A 5,250-nucleotide genomic window follows, 5' to 3' on the forward strand; every position below is an offset into this window, starting at 1 on the left:
ATTGCTCTAGGAATTAGAAATAAAACAGTGAACAAAAATCCCTACTTTGTGGTGCTTGCTTTGGTGACTACAGTAAACAAATAAAGATAGAATATATGTTATGTTTGAAAGTTAAAAGTGCTGTGGAGAATGAGAAAACTTGGAAAGGAAATAGGGAATCCTGGATTTGGGAGGATGAAATTTTCAATAGGTGTCTGGAAGGGCCTCACTTGCCATGTTGAGAAGGCTGGTCTCAAACTCCTAACCTCAAGTGATCTGACCATCTCGGCCTCCCAAAGTGCTGGGATTACAGGTATGAGCTGTTGTGCCTGGCAATCAGTAAACTTTGCTGGATGATTGAATACATGAGTATTCAATGAGGAGCAGAACTTGCCCCACAGAGAGGAAATGTGAAGATGGCTTCTCAGCATTAACTTTGAGCAGATGGGGCAGTGAGCCGGGCAGGCACTGGGGGAAAGCGAACTTGAGGCCAAGGAAGGGCCAACGTGGGAAGGGAGGGCGTGCGTGGTGCTTGAGCAGCAACAAGAAGGGCAGTAGGGAGGTGAGGCCGGAAAATAAAAAAAGTAAAGGAGAATCCTAGTTACCTTCCAGTGTAGGGCATGTGGGCATTGTGATGTGGATTTGCACTGCGTCAGATGAGGAGTCATCGCGGTTCTGACTCCTGTGTTGAAAATAGGAAGGGGAACGGGTGTGCAGCAGGGATACCAGTTTGGGAGGCTGCTGCACACAGAAAAGGTTTGGTAAAATGTCCATGCCCTGATCCCCAAAACTTGGGAATACGTTGCATTCCGTGACCAAAGGAGACTGGCAGATGTAGTTAAAGTTACAGACTTGAAAACAGGGAGATTGTCCTGACTTGTTGAAATGGGCCCAACTGAAACACAAGAGCTTTTTTTTTATTTATTGCGTTTTAGGTTTTGGTGTACATGTGAAGGACATGCAAAATTGTTGCACAGGTACACACATGGCAGTGTGATTTGCTGCCTTCCTCCCCACCACCTATATCTAGCATTTCCCCCCATGCTATCTCTCCGCAACTCCCCACCCCCTGTTGTCCTTCCCCTATTTCCTCCCCAGCAGACCCAAGTGTGTGATGCTCCCCTCCCTGTGTCCATGTGTTCTCATTGTTCAACACCCACCTATGAGTGAGAATATGCAGTGTTTGATTTTCTGTTCTTGTGTCAGTTTGCTGAGAATGATGGTTTTCAGGTTCATCCATGTCTCTACAAAGGACACAAGCTCATCATTTTTGATGGCTGCATAATATTCTATGGTGTATATGTGCCACATTTTCCCTGTCCAGTCTATCATCGATGGGCATTTGGATTGGTTCCAGGTCTTTGCTATTGTAAACAGTGCTGCAATGAACATTCGTGTGCCTGTGTCCTTATAGTAGAAAGATTTATAATCCTTTGGATATATACCCAGTAATGGGATTGCTGGGTCAAATGGAATTTCTATTTCTACATCCTTGAGGAATCGTCACACTGTATCCACAATGGCTGAACTAATTTACACTCCCACCAACAGTGTAAAAGTGTTCCTATTTCTCCACATCCTCTCCAGCATCTGTTGTCTCCAGAGTTTTTAATGATCGCCATTCTAACTGGCATGAGATGGTATCTCAGTGTGGTTTTGATTTGCATTTCTCTAATCATGATGAGCATTTTTTCATGTTTGTTGGCCTCTTGTATGTCTTCTTTTATAAAGTGTCTGTTCATATCATTTGCCCACTTTTGAACGGGCTTGTTTTTTTCTTGTAAATCTGTTTTAGTTCTTTATAGATTCTGGATATCAGCCCTTTGTCAGATTGGTAGATTGCAAAAAATTTTTTCCCATTCTGTTGGTTGCCAGTTCACTCTAAAGACTGTTTCTTTTGCTGTGCAGAAGCTGTGGAGTTTGATTAGGTCCCATTTGTCTATTTTGGCTTTTGTTGCCAATGCTTTTGGTGTTTTGGTCATGAAGTCCTTGCCTGTGTCTATGTCCTGAATGCGTTTTGCCTAGATTTTTTTCTAGGGTTTTTATGGTGCCAGGTCTTATGTTTAAGTCTTTAATCCATCTGGAGTGAATTTTAGTGTAAGGTGTCAGGAAGGGGTCCAGTTTCTGCTTTCTGCACATGGCTAGCCAGTTTTCCCAACACCATTTATTAAACAGGGACTCCTTTCCCCATTGCTTGTTTTTGTCAAGTTTGTCAAAGATCAGATGGTTGTAGGTGTGTTGTGTTGCCTCCAAGGCCTCTGTTCTGATTCCAATGGTCTATATCTCTGTTTTGGCACCAGTACCATGCTGCTTTGATTACTGTAGCCTTGTAGTATAGTTTGAAGTTTGGTAGTGTGATGCCTCCTGCTTTGTTCTTTTTGCTTAGAATTGACATGGATATGTGGGCTCTCTTTTGGTTCCATATGAAGGTTAAGGTGATTTTTTCCAGTTCTGTGAAGAAGGTAGCTTGATGGGGATAGCGTTGAATCTGCAAATTACTTTGGGCAGTATGGCCATTTTCACGACATTGATTCTTCCTAACCATGAACATGGAATGTTTCTCCATCTGTTAGTGTCCTCTCTTCTTGCATTGAACAGTGGTTTGTAGTTCTCCTTGAAGAGGTCCTTTACATTCCTTGTTAGTTGTATTCCTAGGTATTTTATTTTCTTTGTAGCAATTGCAAATGGCAGTTTGTTCTTGATTTGGCTTTCAAGTCTGTTATTGGTGTATAGGAATACTTGTGATTTTTGTACGTCGATTTTGTATCATGAGACTTTGCTGAAGTTGCTTATCAGTTTCAGGAGATTTTGGACTGAGACGATGGGGTCTTCTAGATATACAATCATGTCATCTGCAAATAGAGACAATTTGACTTCCTCCTTTCCTATTTGAATACCCTTTATTTCTTTTTCTTGCCTGATTGCTCTGGCTAGAACTTCTAATACTATATTGAATAGGAGTGGTGAGAGAGGGCATTCTTGTCTAGTGCCAGATTTCAAAGGGATTGCTTCCAGCTTTTGCCCATTCAGTATGATATTGGCTGTTGGTTTGTCAGAAATAGCTTTTATTATTTTGAGATACGTTCAATTAATACCCAGTTTATTGAAGGTTTTTAGCATAAAGGGCTGTTGAATTTTGTCAAAGGCCTTCTCTGCACCAATTGAGATAATCATGTGGTTTTTGTCTTTGGTTCTGTTTATGTGGTGAATTACGTTTATAGACTTGTGTATGTTGAACCAGCCTTGCATCCCCGGGATGAATCCTACTTGATCATGGTGGATAAGCTTTTTGATGTGCTGTTGCAGTCGGTTTGCCAGTATTTTATTGAAGATTTTCACATGTATGTTCATCATGGATATTGGCCTGAAGTTTTCTTTTCTTGCTGAGTCTCTTCCAGGTTTTGGTATCAGGATGATGTTGGTCTCATAAAATGACTTGGCAAGGACTCCCTCTTTTTGGATGGTTTGAAATAGTTTCAGAAGGAATGGTACCAGCTCCTCTTTGTTTGTCTCGTAGAATTCGGCTGTGAACCCATCTGGACCTCGGCTTTCTTGGGGTGTTAGGCTCTTAATTGCTGCCTCAACTTCAGACCTTGTTATTGGTCTGTTCAGAGTTTCAACTTCTTCCTGGTTTAGGCTTGGGAGGATGCAAGTGTCCTGGAATTTATCCATTTCTTCCAGGTTTACTAGTTTATGTGCATAGAGTTGTTTGTAATAATCTCTGATGATGGTTTATGTTTCTGTGGAATCTGTGGTGATATCCCCTTTTTCATTTTTTATTGCATCTATTTGATTCTTCTCTCTTTTCTTTAAAAATATGGAATGCTTCACGAATTTGCATGTCATCCTTGCACAGGGGCCATGCTAATCTTCTCTGTATCATTCCAATTTTAGTATATGTGCTGCTGAAGCAAGCATCACAAGAGCTTTTAAAAGCAGAGAGTTTTCTCTGGCAGAAGGAAGAATCAATCCAAGAGACATAAAGTATGAGAGAGACTTGATTTTCTCTTGTTGAAGGGGCCACATGGAAACCATGAGAAGGAGCTGAGTGTTGCCAGCAATCTGAAGGAAACTGGAAATGGATTCTCCTGAGAGCCTCCAGATAAGAGCTCAAGACAGTCTGTGAGACTCTGAGCACAAGTCCTAGGCAAGCCCCCTGGTTTCTGACCTATAGAACTGTGAGATGATTAAGGGCTATTGTTTTAAGTTACTAAATATGTAATCGTTTGTTAGGGCAGCAATAGAAAATAAATACAGAGGTTGTTGCAATATTTGGGGTGGGAGATGATCATGGTTTAGATCTTGGACATATTTTGAAGCTGAAATCCAGAGGGTTTCCTACTGGGTAGAATACAGAGTGTTAGGGGAAGAGAGGAGTTTTTGCCCCAAGCAGTTGAAAGGATGGGAGGCCATTTATGGAGATGAGAAGGATTATGGGAGGAACAAATCTGGGTGGGAATATCAGGAGTTTTTGTTGCATATATATAGAGTTTAAGGCACCTATAAAACATCCAAGTGGAAATATCTAGGAGGTAGTTGAATAGATTAGTCTAGCTATCAAGGGAGATGTCTAGACTAGATAAATACACTTGAGAATTATGAGCATATGGATGATTTTTTTTGAGATGGCTCTGTCACCAGGCTGGATGCAGTGGCACCATCTCAGCTCTTTGCAATCTCTGGTTCAAATGATTCTCCTGCCTCAGCCTCCCAAGTAGATGGGACTATGGGCATACACCACCATGCCCAGCTAATGTTTTTTTTTTTTTTTTAGTAGAGACAGAGTTTCACCATATTGGCCAGGCTGGTCTTGAACTTATGATCTCAAGTGATTTGCCCACCTTGGCCTCCCAAAGGGTTGGGATTACAGGCATGAGCCACCGTGTCACTCATGTAGATGATTTTAAAGCCATGAGACTAGATTGTCATGGTAAGCAGAATTCTGACATAACTACCAATGATACTGCCCTTCTATAATCTCCTCCCCTTGACTGTGGGTGAATCTGTGAATTATGATGTCACTCCTGTGATTACATTACAGCATATGGCAAAAGGGATTTTGCTGGTACAATTAAGGTTATTGTATTAGTTAGCTTGGGCTATCATAACAAAATATCGCAAACTGGGTGACTTAAACAATAGAAATTTATTTCCTCACAATTCTGCAGACTGGAAGTCTGAGATCAGGGTGGCAGCATGGTCAGGTTCTGATGAGGGCTCTCTTCCTGGCTTGCAGATGGCCACCTTCTCACTGTGTCCTCACGTAGCAAA

The 5,250-nt window shown here is 41.6% G+C and overlaps 1 non-coding gene across 1 annotated transcript; it reads right to left on the reverse strand.

Annotated features, from left to right (window-relative positions):
- Window positions 1-3,790: 3,790 nt before the first annotated feature.
- Window positions 3,791-3,893, reverse strand: LOC118148060 (U6 spliceosomal RNA). Its single transcript, XR_004734841.2, has one exon. It is a non-coding gene; the product is annotated as a U6 spliceosomal RNA (small nuclear RNA).
- Window positions 3,894-5,250: the final 1,357 nt, after the last annotated feature.

Source organism: Callithrix jacchus, chromosome 1 (assembly GCF_049354715.1).
Source record: "Callithrix jacchus isolate 240 chromosome 1, calJac240_pri, whole genome shotgun sequence".
Classification (NCBI taxonomy): Eukaryota; Metazoa; Chordata; class Mammalia; order Primates; family Cebidae; genus Callithrix; species Callithrix jacchus.